Source organism: Tamandua tetradactyla, chromosome 11 (assembly GCF_023851605.1).
Source record: "Tamandua tetradactyla isolate mTamTet1 chromosome 11, mTamTet1.pri, whole genome shotgun sequence".
Classification (NCBI taxonomy): domain Eukaryota; kingdom Metazoa; phylum Chordata; class Mammalia; order Pilosa; family Myrmecophagidae; genus Tamandua; species Tamandua tetradactyla.
In genome coordinates this window covers 91,795,431-91,812,609 of record NC_135337.1, presented here as the reverse complement: position 1 = coordinate 91,812,609, position 17,179 = coordinate 91,795,431, and the positions used below count along the sequence as shown (strand labels likewise).

Sequence of the window (17,179 nt, the reverse complement as noted above, 5' to 3'; positions counted from 1 at the left end):
AAAGTAAAAAATGTTTATTTGATACAAAATTTATATTTTGACTAGTGCATTTCCTAATATAACTTATATGGGCAGTTTAATTGAACACCATAAGTACATAAACCTTGAGTAGGGCATGAGATTTTGTAGGTTTGTCCAAAGTGATGGCCCGATAAATCCCAGAGTGATTTGAACAGTGAATAAAAAAGTAGTTGCAAAGTCTCCTTGGGGGAATGGTGAAAAAGGGGGAAAAGTCAACTTCCCCATGTGAGAATTTCTGATATTCTCACAAGCAGTGGGGAAATCCAAAGCAATGGTCTGAGCCCCCAGTCTTGGGGTCTGTTCATATGAAACTTAACCCCACAAAGGATAGGTCAAGTCTACTTAAAATCTAGGCCTAAGAGTCACCCCCAAGAGAGCCTCTTTTGTTGCTCAGATGTGGCCTCTCTATATCAGCCAACACGGCAAGCAAACTCACCACCCTCCCCCTCTCTACGTGGGACATGACTCCCAGGGGTATGGACCTTCCTGGCAACATGGGACAGAAATCCTAGAATGAGCTGGGACCCAGTATCAAGGGATTGAGAAAACCTTCTCAACCAAAAGGGGGAAGAGCATAAAGTGTCAACAGATGAGAGATTTCAAACAGAGTTGAGAGGTTATCTCAGAGGTTATTCTTAAACGCATTAAATAGATATCACCTTTTTAGTTAAGGTATAATGGAGAGGCTGGAGGGAACTGCCTGAAAATGTGGAGCTGTGTTTCAGTAGCCATGTTTCTTGAAGGTGATTGTGTAATGATATAGCTTTCACAATGTGACTGTGTGATTGTGAAAACCTTGTGTTTGATGCTCCTTTCATCTACCTTATGGACAGATGTGTAAAGCATAGGGATTAAAAATAAATAAACAGGGAGAAGATGGCGGCTTAGTAAGACGCGCGGGTCTTAGTTCCTCCTTCAGAACAGCTACTAGGGGAGTAGAAACGATACAGAACAGCTCCCGGAGCCATGACAGAGATCAAAAAGACAGCATACCCCATTATGGAACGGCTGACTGGCTGGGAGAACCAGCTCCGGTGAGATCGCCGAGGGGCGTGGGCTTCCCCGGGCCAGGGCGGCAAGCGGCTGGAGTCCCTCCCTTCCTCCTTCCTGGGCCAGCTGGGAGAATTGAACAGGCGGTCCCCTCAAGCCACGGTGGCTGGCGCCCCCCCACGTGCGGCCCCCCGGACCAACTGGGAGAATTGGATCGGAGATCCCCAGGCCGCGGAGAACGGTGACCAGGGTCCCTTCCAAACATGTGGCTTCCCGGTCCGGCTGGGAACGGTGCACTCTCCCGGGCCACGGTGGCTGGCGCCCTCCCACCACGCTTGGCGCCCCGGGCCGGCTAGGAGATTCGGACGGGCGCTCTCCCGGGCTGCGGCGGCTGGCGACCCTCCCCGCGTTCGGATCCCTGGGCCGGCTGGCACTCTTCCAAGCTGCTTCGGCTGGCGAACCTCCCCCAAGGCGAGAGTTTTCCAAAGTTAAAGGACCCACAGCACCTTTTACTGGTGGGACCCACAGACAAACGAGTGCCACGAGCGCCACCTACTGGGCAGGATAAGAAAAACAGAACCCAGAGATTTCACAGAAAAATCTTTCAACCTGTTGGGTCCAACACCCAGGGAAATCTGACTAAATTCCCAGACGCCAGCAGAAGATAATGGATCACACTCAGAAAATTGAAAATATGGCCCAGTCAAAGGAACAAACCAATAGTTCAAATGAGATACAGGAGCTGAGACAACTAATGCTGAATATACGAACAGAAATGGAAAACCTCTTCAAAAACGAAATCTATAAATTGAGGGAGGACATGAAGAAGACATGGGCTGAACAAAAAGAAGAAATAGAAAAACTGAAAAAACAAATCACAGAACTTATGGAAGTGAAGGATAAAGTAGAAAAGATGGAAAAAAACAATGGATACCTACAATGATAGATTTAAAGAGACAGAAGATAGAATTAGTGAATTGGAGGATAGAACATCTGAATTCCAAAAAGAAACAGAAACTATCAGGAAAAGAATGGAAAAATCTGAACAGGGGATCAGGGAACTGAATGACAATATGAAGTGCACAAATGTACGTGTTGTGCGTGTTCCAGAAGGAGAAGAGAAGGGAAAAGGAGGAGAAAAACTAATGGAAGAAATTATCACTGAAAATTTCCCAACTCTTATGAAAGACCTAAAATTACAGATCCAAGAAGTGCAGCGCACCCCAAAGAGATTAGACCCAAATAGGCGTTCTCCAAGACACTTACTAGTTAGAATGTCAGAGGTCAAAGAGAAAGAGAGGATCTTGAAAGCAGCAAGAGGAAAACAATCCATCACATACAAGGGAAACCCAATAAGACTATGTGTAGATTTCTCAGCAGAAACCATGGAAGCTAGAAGACAGTGGGATGATATATTTAAATTACTAAAAGAGAAAAACTGCCAACCAAGACTTCTATATCCAGCAAAATTGTCCTTCAAAAATGAGGGAGAAATTAAAACATTCTCAGACAAAAAGTCACTGAGAGAATTTGTGACCAAGAGACCAGCTCTGCAAGAAATACTAAAGGGAGCACTAGAGTCAGATTCGAAAAGACAGAAGAGAGAGGTATGGAGAAGAGTGTAGAAAGAAGGAAAATCAGATATGATGTACATAATACAAAAGCCAAAATGGTAGAGGAAAATATTATCCAAACAGTAATAACACTAAATGTCAATGGACTGAATTCCCCAATCAAAAGACACAGACTGGCAGAATGGATTAAAAAACAGGATCCTTCTATATGCTGTCTACAGGAAACACATCTTAGACCCAAAGATAAACATAGGTTGAAAGTGAAAGGTTGGGAAAAGATATTTCATGCAAATAACAACCAGAAAAGAGCAGGAGTAGCTATACTAATATCCAACAAATTAGACTTCAAATATAAAACAGTTAAAAGAGACAAAGAAGGACACTATCTACTAACAAAAGGAACAATTAAACAAGAAGACATAACAATCATAAATATTTATGCACCGAACTGGATGCCCCAAAATGCATGAGGAATACACTGCAAACACTGAAAAGGGAAATAGACACATCTACCATAATAGTTGGAGACTTCAATTCACCACTCTCATCAATGGACAGAACATCTAGACAGAGGATCAATAAAGAAATAGAGAATCTGAATATTACTACAAATGAGCTAGACTTAACAGACATTTATAGGACATTACATTCCAAAACAGCAGGATATACCTTTTTCTCAAGTGCTCATGGATCATTCTCAAAGATAGACCATATGCTGGGTCACAAAGCAAGTCTTAACAAATTTAAAAAGATTGAAATCATACACAACACTTTCTCGGATCATAAAGGAATGAAGTTGGAAATCAATAATAGGTGGAGTGCCAGAAAATTCACAAATACGTGGAGGTTCAACAACACACTATTAAACAATGAGTGGGTCAAAGAAGAAATTGCAAGAGAAATTAGTAAATACCTCGAGGCGAATGAAAATGAAAACACAACATATCAAAACTTATGGAACGCAGCAAAGGCAGTGCTAAGAGGGAAATTTATTGCCCTAAATGCCTATATCAGAAAAGAAGAAAAGGCAAAAATACAGGAATTAACTGTCCACTTGGAAGAACTGGAGAAAGAACAGCAAACTAATCCCAAAGGAAGCAAAAGGAAAGAAATAACAAAGATTAGAGCAGAAATAAATGAAATTGAAAACATGAAAACAATAGAGAAAATCAATAAGACCAGAAGTTGGTTCTATGAGAAAATCAATAAGATTGATGGGCCCTTAGCAAGATTGACAAAAAGAAGAAGAGAGAGGATGCAAATAAATAAGATCAGAAATGGAAGAGGAGGCATAACTACTGACCTCACAGAAATAAGGGAGGTAATAACAGGATACTATGAACAACTTTACGCTAATAAATACAACAATTTAGATGAAATGGACGGGTTCCTGGAAAGACATGAACAACCAACTTTGACTCAAGAAGAAATAGATGACCTCAACAAACCAATCGCAAGTAAAGAAATTGAATTAGTCATTCAAAAGCTTCCTAAAAAGAAAAGTCCAGGACCAGATGGCTTCACATGTGAATTCTATCAAACATTCCAGAAAGAATTAGTACCAACTCTCCTCAAACTCTTCAAAAAAATCGAAGTGGAGGGAAAATTACCTAATTCATTCTATGAAGCCAACATCACCCTCATACCAAAACCAGGCAAAGATATTACAAAAAAAGAAAACTACAGACCAATCTCTCTAATGAATATAGATGCAAAAATCCTCAATAAAATTCTAGCAAATCGTATCCAACAACACATTAAAAGAATTATACATCATGACCAAGTAGGATTCATCCCAGGTATGCAAGGATGGTTCAACATAAGAAAATCAATTAATGTAATACACCATATCAACAAATCAAAGCAGAAAAATCACATGATCATCTCAATTGATGCAGAGAAGGCATTTGACAAGATTCAACATCCTTTCCTGTTGAAAACACTTCAAAAGATAGGAATTCAAGGGAACTTCCTTAAAATGATAGAGGGAATATATGAAAAACCCACAGCTAATATCATCCTCAATGGGGAAAAATTGAAAACTTTCCCCCTAAGATCAGGAACAAGACAAGGATGTCCACTATCACCACTATTATTCAACATTGTGTTGGAGGTTCTAGCCAGAGCAATTAGACAAGAAAAAGAAATACAAGGCATCAACATTGGAAAGGAAGAAGTAAAACTATCACTGTTTGCAGACGATATGATACTATATGTCGAAAACCTGGAAAAATCCCCAACAAAACTACTAGAGCTAATAAATGAGTACAGCAAAGTAGCAGGTTACAAGATCAACATTCAAAAATCTGTAGCATTTCTATACACTAGTAATGAACAAGCTGAGGGGGAAATCAAGAAACGAATCCCATTTACAATTGCAACTAAAAGAATAAAATACCTAGGAATAAATTTAACTAAAGAGACAAAAAACCTATATAAAGAAAACTACAAAAAACTGCTAAAAGAAATCACAGAAGACCTAAATAGATGGAAGGGCATACCGTGTTCATGGATTGGAAGACTAAATATAGTTAAGATGTCAATCCTACCTAAATTGATTTACAGATTCAATGCAATACCAATCAAAATCCCAACAACTTGTTTTTCAGAAATAGAAAAATCAATAAGCAAATTTATCTGGAAGGGCAGGGTGCCCCGAATTGCTAAAAACATCTTGAGGAAAAAAAACAAAGCTGGAGGTCTCGCGCTGCCTGACTTTAAGGCATATTATGAAGCCACAGTGGTCAAAACAGCATGGTATTGGCATAAAGATAGACATACCGACCAATGGAATTGAATAGAGTGCTCAGATATAGACCCTCTCATCTATGGACATTTGATCTTTGATAAGGCAGTCAAGCCAACTCACCTGGGACAGAACAGTCTCTTCAATAAATGGTGCCTAGAGAACTGGATATCCATATGCAAAAGAATGAAAGAGGACCCATATCTCACACCCTATACAAAAGTTAACTCAAAATGGATCAAAGATCTAAACATTAGGTCTAAGACCACAAAACAGTTAGAGGAAAATGTAGGGAAATATCTTATGAAACTTACAATTGGAGGCGGTTTTACGGACCTTAAACCTAAAGAAAGAGCACTGAAGAAGGAAATAAATAAATGGGAGCTCCTCAAAATTAAACACTTTTGTGCATCAAAGAACTTCATCAAGAAAGTAGAAAGACAGCCTACACAATGGGAGACAATATTTGGAAATGACATATCAGATAAAGGTCTAGTATCCAGAATTTATAAAGAGATTGTTCATCTCAACAACAAAAAGACAGCCAACCCAATTACAAAATGGGAAAAAGACTTGAACAGACACCTATCAGAAGAGGAAATACAAATGGCCAAAAGGCACATGAAGAGATGCTCAATGTCCCTGGCCATTAGAGAAATGCAAATCAAAACCACAATGAGATATCATCTCACACCCACCAGAATGGCCATTATCAACAAACAGAAAATGACAAGTGCTGGAGAGGATGCGGAGAAAGAGGCACACTTATCCACTGTTGGTGGGAATGTCAAAGGGTGCAACCACTGTGGAAGGCAGTTTGGCGGTTCCTCAAAAAGCTGAATATAGAATTGCCATACGACCCAGCAATACCATTGCTAGGTATCTACTCAAAGGACTTAAGGGCAAAGACACAAACGGACATTTGCACACCAATGTTTATAGCAGCGTTATTTACAATTGCAAAGAGATGGAAACAGCCAAAATCTCCATCAACAGAAGAGTGGCTAAACAAACTGTGGTATATACATACGATGGAATATTATGCAGCTTTAAGACAAGATAAACTTATGAACCATGTGATAACATGGATGGACCTAGAGAATATTATGCTGAGTGAATCCAGCCAAAAACTAAAGGACAAATACTGTATGGTCCCACTGATGTGAACGGACATTCGAGAATAAACTTGAAATATGTCATTGGTAACAGAGTTCAGCAGGAGTTAGAAACAGGGTAAGACAATGGGTAATTGAAGCTGAAGGGATACAGACTGTGCAACAGGACTAGATACAAAAACTCAAAAATGGACAGCACAATAATACCTAATTGTAAAGTAATCATGTTAAAACACTGAATGAAGCTGCATCTGAGCTATAGGGTTTTTTTTTGTTTTTGTTTGCTTGTTGGTTTGTTTGTTGTTGTTGTTTTTTACTATTATTACTACTTTTATTTCTTTTCTTTATATTAACATTTTATATCTTTTTCTGTTGTGTTGCTAGTTCCTCTAAACCGATGCAAATGTACTAAGAAACAATGATCATGCATCTATGTGATGATGTTAAGAATTACTGATTGCATATGTAGAATGGTATGATCTCTAAATGTTGGGTTAATTTCTTTTTTTCCATTAATTAAAAAAAAAGAGAGAGAATGGGTAATTGGAGCTGAAGGGATACAGACTGTACAACGGGACTGGATATAAAAACTCAGGAATGGACAGCACAATACTACCCAATTGTAATGCAATTATGTTAAAACACTGAATGAAGCTGCATGTGAGGTATAGGTTTTTTGTTTTTTGGTTTTTTTTTTTCTTTCTATTATTGTTTTAAAACTTATTCTGTTGTCTTTTTATTTCTTTTTCTAAATCGATGCAAATGTACTAAGAAATGATGAATATGCAACTATGTGATGTTATTAAGAATTACTGATTGTACATGTAGATTGGAATGATTTCTAATTGTTTTGTTAATTCTTTTTTTAATTAAGAAAAAAAAAAGAAAGTAGAAAGACAGCCTACACAATGGGAAACAATATTTGGAAATGACATATCATATAAAGGTCTAGTATCCAGAATTTATAAAGAGATTGTCCAACTCAACAACAAAAAGACAGCCAACCCAATTACAAAATGGGAAAAAGACTTGAACAGACACCTATCAGAAGAGGAAATACAAATGGCCAAAAGGCACATGAAGAGATGCTCAATGTCCCTGGCCATTAGAGAAATGCAAATCAAAACCACAGTGAGATATCATCTCATACCCACCAGAATGGCCATTATCAACAAAACAGAAAATGACAAGTGCTGGAGAGGATGCGGAGAAAGAGGCACACTTATCCACTGTTGGTGGGAATGTCAAAGGGTGCAACCACTGTGGAAGGCAGTTTGGCGGTTCCTCAAAAAGCTGAATATAGAATTGCCATACGACCCAGCAATACCATTGCTGGGAATCTACTCAAAGGACTTAAGGGCAAAGACACAAACGGACATCTGCACACCAATGTTTATAGCAGCGTTATTTACAATTGCAAAGAGATGGAAACAGCCAAAATCTCCATCAACAGAAGAGTGGCTAAACAAACTGTGGTATATACATACGATGGAATATTATGCAGCTTTAAGACAAGATAAACTTATGAACCATGTAATAACATGGATGGACCTAGAGAATATTATGCTGAGTGAATCCAGCCAAAAACTAAAGGACAAATACTGTATGGTCCCACTGTTGTGAACGGACATTCGAGAATAAACTTGGAATATGTCATTGGTAACAGAGTCCAGCAGGAGTTAGAAACAGGGTAAGATAATGGGTAATTGGAGCTGAAGGGATACAGACTGTGCAACAGGACTAGATACAAAAACTCAAAAATGGACAGCACAATAATACCTAATTGTAAAGTAATCATGTTAAAACACTGAATGAAGCTGCATCTGAGCTATAGGTTTTTTTTTTGTCTGTCTGTTTGTTTGTCTTTTTTTTTCTTTCTTTTTCTTTTTTTTTTTACTATTATTATTATTTTTATTTTTTTCTCTATATTAACATTCTATATCTTTCTCTGTTGTTTTGCTATTTCTTTTCCTAAATCGATACAATGTACTAAGAAATGATGATCATGCATCTATGTGATGATGTTAAGAATTACTGATTGCATATGTAGAATGGAATGATTTCTAAAAAAAAGAAGGAAAGCCCCAACACATACATTCTTTTCTATCACAGAGAGTCTCAGGAGATGTCTTATTTACATAAGAGAAAGTCTACTGGCATGTGTTCTTGGGAGGTAAAGGTTGCTTTGTTACCCCAAACACATTTCTTAGGGAACCCACAGAAATGGTAGAACTCAAATGACATTTCTATATGAGGGAAAGTGCTGCTTTCTGGGTATAAAGACGTATATCAAAGAAAAGCTCAAGGTAGCTGGGTACTAATTTTAGGTCTGCAGCTAATCTCCAAAAGTCCTGACTATTACAGATGGTTAGACATGTTTGTTTATTACACCAATATGTTAAACTTAATGGAATTTAATTAGAAAGAATAGAGGAATAAAATTTGAAAGATGAACTCTGATTTTACCATCTACAGAAGACCACTATCAAAATTTTGGTACATATCTTTCCAGAAACTTTTCTAAGCATGGTTTTAGTAGAATATTGTATAGAGTGTTTTCAAACCTCCTTTATGTGACAACCAGAACACTTCTATTTCCATTCTGTTAACTAGACTTACATATCATCGCCTTTAAGAATCACATAGTTTTTTATTCATTTAATTACTCCCCTTTTGTTGCTCATGTACGTTATTTCCAATTAGAATTTAGCCTTTACAAAAGGAACCCATTGTGGGTTTGGGACATTCAGTGCTTAAGAAATAGATGTTTTGTTTTTTTTAAATGCAATTTTACTGAGATATAGTAACATACTATATAATCATCCAAAGTACACAATCACTGATTCACAGCATCATCATATATTCAGCATCACCACAATTTTAGAACATTCTCATTACTCCAAAAAAATAAAAATAGAAATAAAAAAGGGCACCCAAAACATCCCATACCTCTTATCCACCCCCTATTATTTATTTATTTATTTTTGTCTTTATTTTCTTACTCATCTGTCCATAGTCATGCAGTTTTTACAATAACATTGGGTCACCCTGTAAAACCTATATAGTTATACAATCATCTTCAAGAATCCAGACTACCGGATGACAGTTCAATAGCTTGAGGTGTTTTCTTCTAGCTATACTAATCCACTAAAAACTAAAAAAGGATATCTATATAATGCATAAGAATAACCTCCAAATGACCTCTCAACTCTATCTGAAATCTCTTAGCCACTAAAACTTTAATTTCTTTTCCACCTTTTGGTCAAGAAGGCTTCCTCAATCCCATGATGCCAGGGCCAGGCTCATCCCTGGGAGTGATGGCCCAAATTGCCAGGGAAATTTACACTCAGGGGAGTCATGTTCCATGTAAGGGGTAGGGTAATGAGTATATTTGTAGGGTTGGCTTAGAGAGAGAGAGGCCACATCTGAGCAACAAAAGAGGTTCTCTGGGGGGTGACACTTAGGCATAATTATAAGTAGGCTTAGCTTCTCCTTTGCAGCACAAAGTTTCATAAGAGCACGTGCTAAGATTGAGGGTGGGGAAGTTTAATATTTTCACATTTTCCCGTAGTTGCTCAAGGGGACTTTGTAAATACTTTTTAATCTTCTGCTCAAATTACTCTGAGATGTATTCGGGCATTACATTACCCTATACAAAAGAAAAGATCTTGTTTCCTATTCAAGTTCCCATGTAATTATGCTGTTTGATAAACTGACCATACAGGTTAAAATAAATAAATAAATAAATAAATAAATAAATAAATAAATAAACAATAGGGGGAACAAATGTTAAAATAAATTTAGTAGATTGAAATGCTAGTGATCAATGAAAGGGAGGGGTAAGGGGTATGGTACGAATGAATTTTTTCTGTTGTCTTTTTATTTCTATTTCTGAATTGACACAAATATTCTAAGAAATGATCCTGTTGATGAATATGCAACTATGTGATGATATTGTAAGTTTTGATTATATATCAAGAATGGAATGATCATATGGTAAGAATGTTCGTGTTTGTATGTTGTTACGTTTAAAAAATAAATAGATAAATAAAAAACCATGCCTAGGTTTTAGCTTCTTTCTTGGTTACAGCAAGTTTTTTAAAATGGTGTCGAAACGTGCCCTGCTCCTCTTTCCCCTTGAAAGACTTTTATGGTTGTCCTTTCATTTCCTTTGGCCCACTTGGTTTGGAATTCCAAGAGGAGGGTGGGAAGAAGTCAGCAGCCCTGTTGAGGGGCTTGGATCCCAGACAATGAAAGGTACATCACCTCCCCAAATGTGAGAACTTCTGTGCCTCTGGCTAAAACCACCTTGCCCCCAGCACCTGAAATAAGTCTCTCTTCGCATCTCTACCCCTCACATTATAGCCGAAGGGGTCTGTCCCACACACAAATCTAACCACATCTCTTTCCCAGCTTAAAAACCTTATACTTAAAGCACACACACACAAAAATTAAAAATAAAACACATGCGCACACACACACACACACAACCTTCTATGGCTCCCTACTGCCAGCTCAATCGATTCTAACATCCAAGGCCTTTTCCGTCAGGTCACACCCAACCTCTCCAAGCTCATCACCCATCTCACCTCCCCACTAAACTCCACCATAGTTCCCATTTTCAGAACACACTGTGGGCTCGCAGGTCTTGTTAGCTTTTTAGCCATCAACCTACTTCTCCCTGAATGTTCACTCTACAATCCTCACTCACTCATCATTCAAGGCCTAACTCCAGTGCCACCTCCTCTGGGAAGCCCATTTGGCTTTTGATATTTTGCACCTTGGCCCTTGTACTTGCTGATCTGTCCCCCTAACAACTGCAAGATGACACCCAGGAATGGACCTGGCAACATGGGATTAACAATGCCATCCTGATCAAAAGGGGGAAAAGAAGTGTAACTAATAAACTATCAGTGGCTGAGATTCAAATAGAGTTGAGAGGCTACTCTGGATGTTACTCTTATGCAAGCTTCAGGTAGACCTTGCTACCTATCATAACCTGCCAAACCCCAATCAGGACCATTCCAGCCAATCCTATAGAATACCTAGGGCAATATGTAAGATTCCACAAGGGTTCCATGCACTAGAGTAACTTTCCAGAAACCTACAACCTCCAAATGGGTCCCTGGACCAGATAAGTCCTGAAACCCAGAGATGCCAGCCTCTCCAGAACATCAGCTAGTTCCATCTCCCTACCCCATATTATCGACAGCCCCTTCCAACATGAAAGAGTTAGAATGGGCATTGCCCAAATACCCCTAACAAGTGGGATAGAAAGATCAAGGGTGATAGTGGAGTTATACAGAAAAGGTCAGGTGTACAAATGAGTATGATTGCTGAATCATTATATTGATATTTCTTTTAGCCTCCTGTATCTTAGAGCAACCAGAAGAAAACACCTAAAATGGTGGAATTGTAACCTATACCAAACTCTGAAATCTGTTCTACAACTAATTGTTGCATGGTGCTTTGAAATTTACTGTTTTTTGTAAGTATGTTATTTCTAACAAAAAAAGAAAAATATATATTTCTTCTAACCTCCAGTGTTTGGAAGCAGCTAGAAGAAAACATCTGAAATAGTGGGATGGTAACCCATAACAAACTTTGAAATCAGTTTTGTATCTACTTGTTGAAAATCCTTGCTTTTTCTTTCTTTTCTTTGTACGTTTAAAATTAAAAAAAAAAACAAAAAAAAAACGCCCTGCCTTAAGGCTACATCACACCCAGCCCAACCCCAGTGCCTCACCCAGCATCTTTCACATGGAAATAACTAGAGAAATCAGGAATCCAATGAATCTGGTTCATCATGGGCAACCTCCATGCTTAACCTGGGGAATGACTGTGTACTCCTTCAGGGCCCAAAAGGTGAAGAGCTATTTGATGCTTCCTTCCATGGCCTCAACTGGCTCTGCCTTCTGGTTTCTTTCTTCTCTCATCGTGACACCCTATCTTCCCATCTAAGCAAGATTCAGAAGCCAGCTCCCAGAAGCTCCTAGAACTGTGCAGAATCAGAGTAAAACAGGCACCAAGAGACTACTAGGTCCCCAAACTTTGGCCCACAGGCTTTGTGGCATCTATTTCCACCACGCTCTACTTTTTTTTTTTTTTTTTTTCTGGTTTCTCCTTCCTTTGTAGCTAAGTTCTGGGTGGTTCTCTCCCTCAGAGGTGAAGATCCATCTGGTTTCTCAGACAAGCGTTCCCTAAGGGTGGGGACAAATTCTCCTGCTCCGACCACATCCCTCTTCTCCCCAACACAGAAAGCTCTGCTTCTCCAGAGAAGCCAAGCCTTCCATCCTGCCTCTTGAGAATTCAAACTCTTACTCAACTCTTGATGTCTGCAGTAAGGCTTGGAGCACAAGATCCCAATAAATGCTTTCTTAACAAATCCAGGAAGACTCGAGTAAATGAAAATATCAGGCTACCACCCCCCAGGTACGTACATTGCAGGCTGGGGTCGCAAACTCATCGCCCATAACCAGCCGTGGGCTCACGAGATATCTGCCAGGTTAGGGCACACGCAGCCCAGCACAGACCTCGTGCCACCGCCAGGTGGCACCCCAACTCCCCGGTCTCAGGAGCAGTTCCAACCCTGCTCTTCTCCAGAAGAAAATGTCCAATTCATCCAATTCACAGAATCCCTCAGAGCCGTCCAGTTTTCCTTTTACTTCCCTCCACCTGGGACAATTACATCATCTAGAGGAACCCGGGGAGAGCGGCGTCTTAACCCCCAGAGAGTGGTACGCTATAATGGTAGAATTTCAGGCACAAGCAAGGAAGATTGGGTTTTTTCTACTGTCCCCGATCCAGGAGAGGTGGTTGACTTGAAGTGAGTAAGGGGTGAGCCTTGTGTAAGGGGAGGGTTTTCCCAGGCACAAGGGCCTGGCTGTTTGAGAAAGAAAGGGGCTCTGTGTGATTGTGCGACCATCTGTTTATCTATTCCGGAAGTCTCTGTTCAGCACCTACTGTGTGCCAGGCTCTCTTCTGAGCATCACAAACACAACAAAGACCTCTGGCCCTCTTCGGGCAATACAGACAATGAATGAATAATGACAAGTGCTATGAATTAAAAATAACAGAGTAAGAAAGAGCACGGAAAGTGGCAAAAGGGAGATGATTTTAGGTGGTCCATCAGGTAAGGCTTTTCTGAGGAGGTGATGTCTGAACAGAGACCTGGAGGGTCTCTGGAGGGGGTAAACCACATAGCCACCTGGGGGGAACAGTGTCCAAGGCAGAGGGAACAACAAGTACAAAGGTCCTGGGGCATGGGATCCCAAAAGAACTGCTCCTCCCCCTACATGACTATGGGGACCCAAGGAAAGAGGTAGCCCCAAACCCAGACAATGCCAGGATGTAGTTAGATCTTCAGAGGGACTTCCCTCTGGTCAGGAGGATCCTCTCAGGGAAGATGGTGGGATTTTGAGCTGTCAAATCCCCTGCTAACTCCAAGTCACTCTCAGACCAGAGCCCAGAACATTTGGGACAGAACCTGATGGATGGATGGATGGATGGATGGATGGATGGGTGGATGGGGGATGGATGGATGGGTGAATGGATGGGTGGATGGAGGGATGGATGGAGGGATGGAGGGATGGATGGAGGGATGGATGGGTGGATGGGGGATGGAGGGATGGATGGATGGGTGGGTGGGTGGAGGGATGGGTGGAGGGATGGGTGGGTGGATGGGTGGATGGATGTATGATGGATGGATGGGTGGGTGGATAGATGAATAGATGGGTGGATGGATGGATGGGTGGGTGGGTGGATGGATGGGTGGGTGGGTGGATGGATGGGTGGATGGGTGGATGGATGGGTGGGTGGATGGATGACCCCTCTGACTGTCCACTCCCTTGGCTCTCAGAGTCAAATCTAAATTCTTGCCTATATTCCCAAGTGGTCCAGCCCTTCCTGGCTTCCCTGCCCTTGTCTTCTCCCCCTCCCCCTTACCCCCTGCTCTCCAGCCACAAAGGCTTCTCCTCCTTATTCCTCAAACACACCACATTCGTTCCCACCTCAGGGCCTTTGCACTTGCTGTTTCCCCTGGCTGGAATATCTGTCCCCACAGACCCACAAGACTCTTCCCTCACCCCTTCAGATACCATTTCCTTAGAGGCAGGCCAGCTAAAATAACCCCCACCTCCCATCACTCTTTAGTCCCTTTCCCCTAGTTATTATACTTCAAGCATTACATCATGTATTTATTTGGTTAGTGTCTGTCTCCTCTGCCAGGGGCTCAGCTCCAGAAAGTCAGGGTTTTGACTTCTTGGTTCACAGTCGTATCCTCAGAGCTTGAAAATATCTGTCAGCTTGAATGGATGGATGAACAACCTCTAGGGTGAGTCCCCAGTGGAGCCCAGGGCTCATTAAGGACCGGAGTGGGAGTTCTCGGAAGCCATGGAGGGGAGCGAAAGGAGGGCAGAGTGTGCTCACTCCAGATCCCTCCCTGGGGGCCCTCCATGCTGGGTGGGCAAGCGAGGGAGCTGAGACGTTTATGATCCTAAAGGGCCCATAATGGTCGCCTGGAGTCCCCCAGCCCTGGTCAAGACCCCACCAACCCTGCCCCAACTAAATACCCCACTTTGCACTGCCCCCACCAAGACACGTTTAGCCCCACTCCCACCAAGGTATGCTTTAGCTCCTCTCCCCCAGGCCACGACTTTGCTCCGCCCCCAAGCAACTCCCTCCCAGCCCCCAAGAATGAGCAGGATATTCATCTCAGAGCCTCTGACAGCAAACTCTCCAGCACCCCCAGCCAATCCCATGAGAGGAGAGGAAATCTGGGGTCCTCTAGGGGTTCCCTGGGGGTTAGCAGGGGTTGAGGGAGACCCTTCCAGATGACTGTTTCAAGGATCCACCTTGGAAACCAAATCAACTTCCTTCCCGGGTCCATTTTTTCCCGGCCATCTCTCAAGGGTGTTTTTCTTTCTTTTGGCCCTTTGTTTCTTCCTCTCTCAGTTTCTCTCTGGTGCACATGCCATTTGAGCGCCTACAGTATGCTGACCTGACAAGCACACATCCAGTGCTGAGTCCTGGGATGGAGAATTGGAGGAGGGAGGTTGGAGACTCTCAATCTCTCCTGGCCTGGAGGCCACTCCATCTGAAATCTAAACACCATGCTCCCCACTTTCCCCCTCAGGGTGGGTAGGAGAATCCAATTCTCTTCTTCCCTTGGCCAGGAATGGGAAGGTGCCAGGTCTGTTTTTCCTCTGAGCTTCTACCTAAAAAAACCCTCCTGGAGACGTCTATGTGGCACTGTCCACACTCGTGGACGCAGAAGTGGATTATTCAGCAAGAGGGCAGGTGTGAGGATGGGAAGCTGGAAACCCTAACTCTGCCACTCCTCAGCTGTCTGAGTTTGAGCAAGCAAGTGACTTAAATTTCTGTGCCTCAGTTTCCCCACCTGTAAAATGAGGGTGTTGGGAGGATTAAATGCCTTATTTCATGCGCCCGGCACATCCTAAGCCATCCAGTAGATGTTGGCCGAATGATCATTATTTTATTTCTGATTCTACCTTCTCTCCGACCTCTTGGAGATAATGAGAACTTGAGGTGCCCCCACCCCCAAGATGAAGGAAGAAAGAGAAGGGTTCCCTGTAGCTGAAGAAAACGTGGAATCCCACATTTTGCAAGCCTACCCAGGAAATGGGGGTCCCACAGGCAGGGAGACCTGCTTCTGGGGAAGCATGAATAGCCAGGAGCCAACCTTAGTGGCCCCTCCCCTACACACACAAGCACATGGGCACACACACACCACAAGCGCCCTTCACACCCCCTCTCCAAGGGATCTACTCAAAGGCACTGTATGGCACCTGGTCACCCCAAAATTCACACGATCTCACACCTGGTCACACACATTTTTACAACACCCAGACAGAGAGACACAAATACGCCAGCCCCATGTCCCTGGTCCTCGCACGCTGTCATATTGCTGGTCACATGGGCACACAGCTCCCTCAGGCCCACACGTCTCGCACTGTCACACCAGCCCTCCATCACAGCACCCACTGTCACCCCACTCTCCCGATCACAGCCCAACTCAGGCACAGTCAGATCAACCCTTCCCCGCCATGCACAGCAGCTTCCCTCAGGCACACCCGGAGTAGCCCCAGAGACAAGAACGTCCCCCCACCTCACATGCGGCGGCCCCCCAGTCACATGCACGTGAGTCCCGCCCCCTTCCCCACAGCAGGGGTGCAGGCGGGGTGGCGGGGCGTGGAGGGGGGCTCAGAAGCTGGGCGCCTGCCGCCATGATGGGGGCAATGCAGGATTAGCGACACCCCAAAGCCCCCTGAAGTTTTCCCCCAAACCCCACTCAGCTCCAGCGAGATGGGGGCGTGTGGGTTGAGACCCCAGAAAAAGAAGAGGTCAGGCTGTCCCCCAAACCATCCCAGCCTGAAGTCGAGTTCGAAGTCTCCCTTTCTTCTCCTCCGAGCCGAGGTGGTCGCTTCAGCCCCTCCCCGCTGCGATCCCCCCACACCCCACCCCTCGCCGTCCCCGCATCCCCGGAGGGGAACCCCGGAGCCACTGTCCCCTGCGAGAGCCCCCGCGCCCGCACCTGCCCTCCGGGCCCCTACCTGTCCGGCGAGGCCTGAGCACAGCAGCAGCAGCAGCAGCGGCGGCGGCGGCGGCGGGACAGCGAGTGGCCACATCACGCGCCCCCAGCCCGGCGCCCCGGCCCCTCCCCCGGCCCCAGCCCCAGCCCCAGCCCACCCTCCGCCGCCGCCGCCGCCGCCGCC

The 17,179-nt window shown here is 43.0% G+C and overlaps 1 protein-coding gene across 1 annotated transcript in view; it reads right to left on the bottom strand.

Annotated features, from left to right (window-relative positions):
- Positions 1-17,042, bottom strand: part of OLFM2 (olfactomedin 2) — a 105,182-nt gene extending 88,140 nt beyond the window's left edge. The window contains exon 1 of the mRNA XM_077119610.1: positions 17,018-17,042. The gene's annotated coding sequence lies outside the window, so the exon portion shown is untranslated. The remainder of the gene's footprint in view (positions 1-17,017) is intronic.
- Positions 17,043-17,179: the final 137 nt, after the last annotated feature.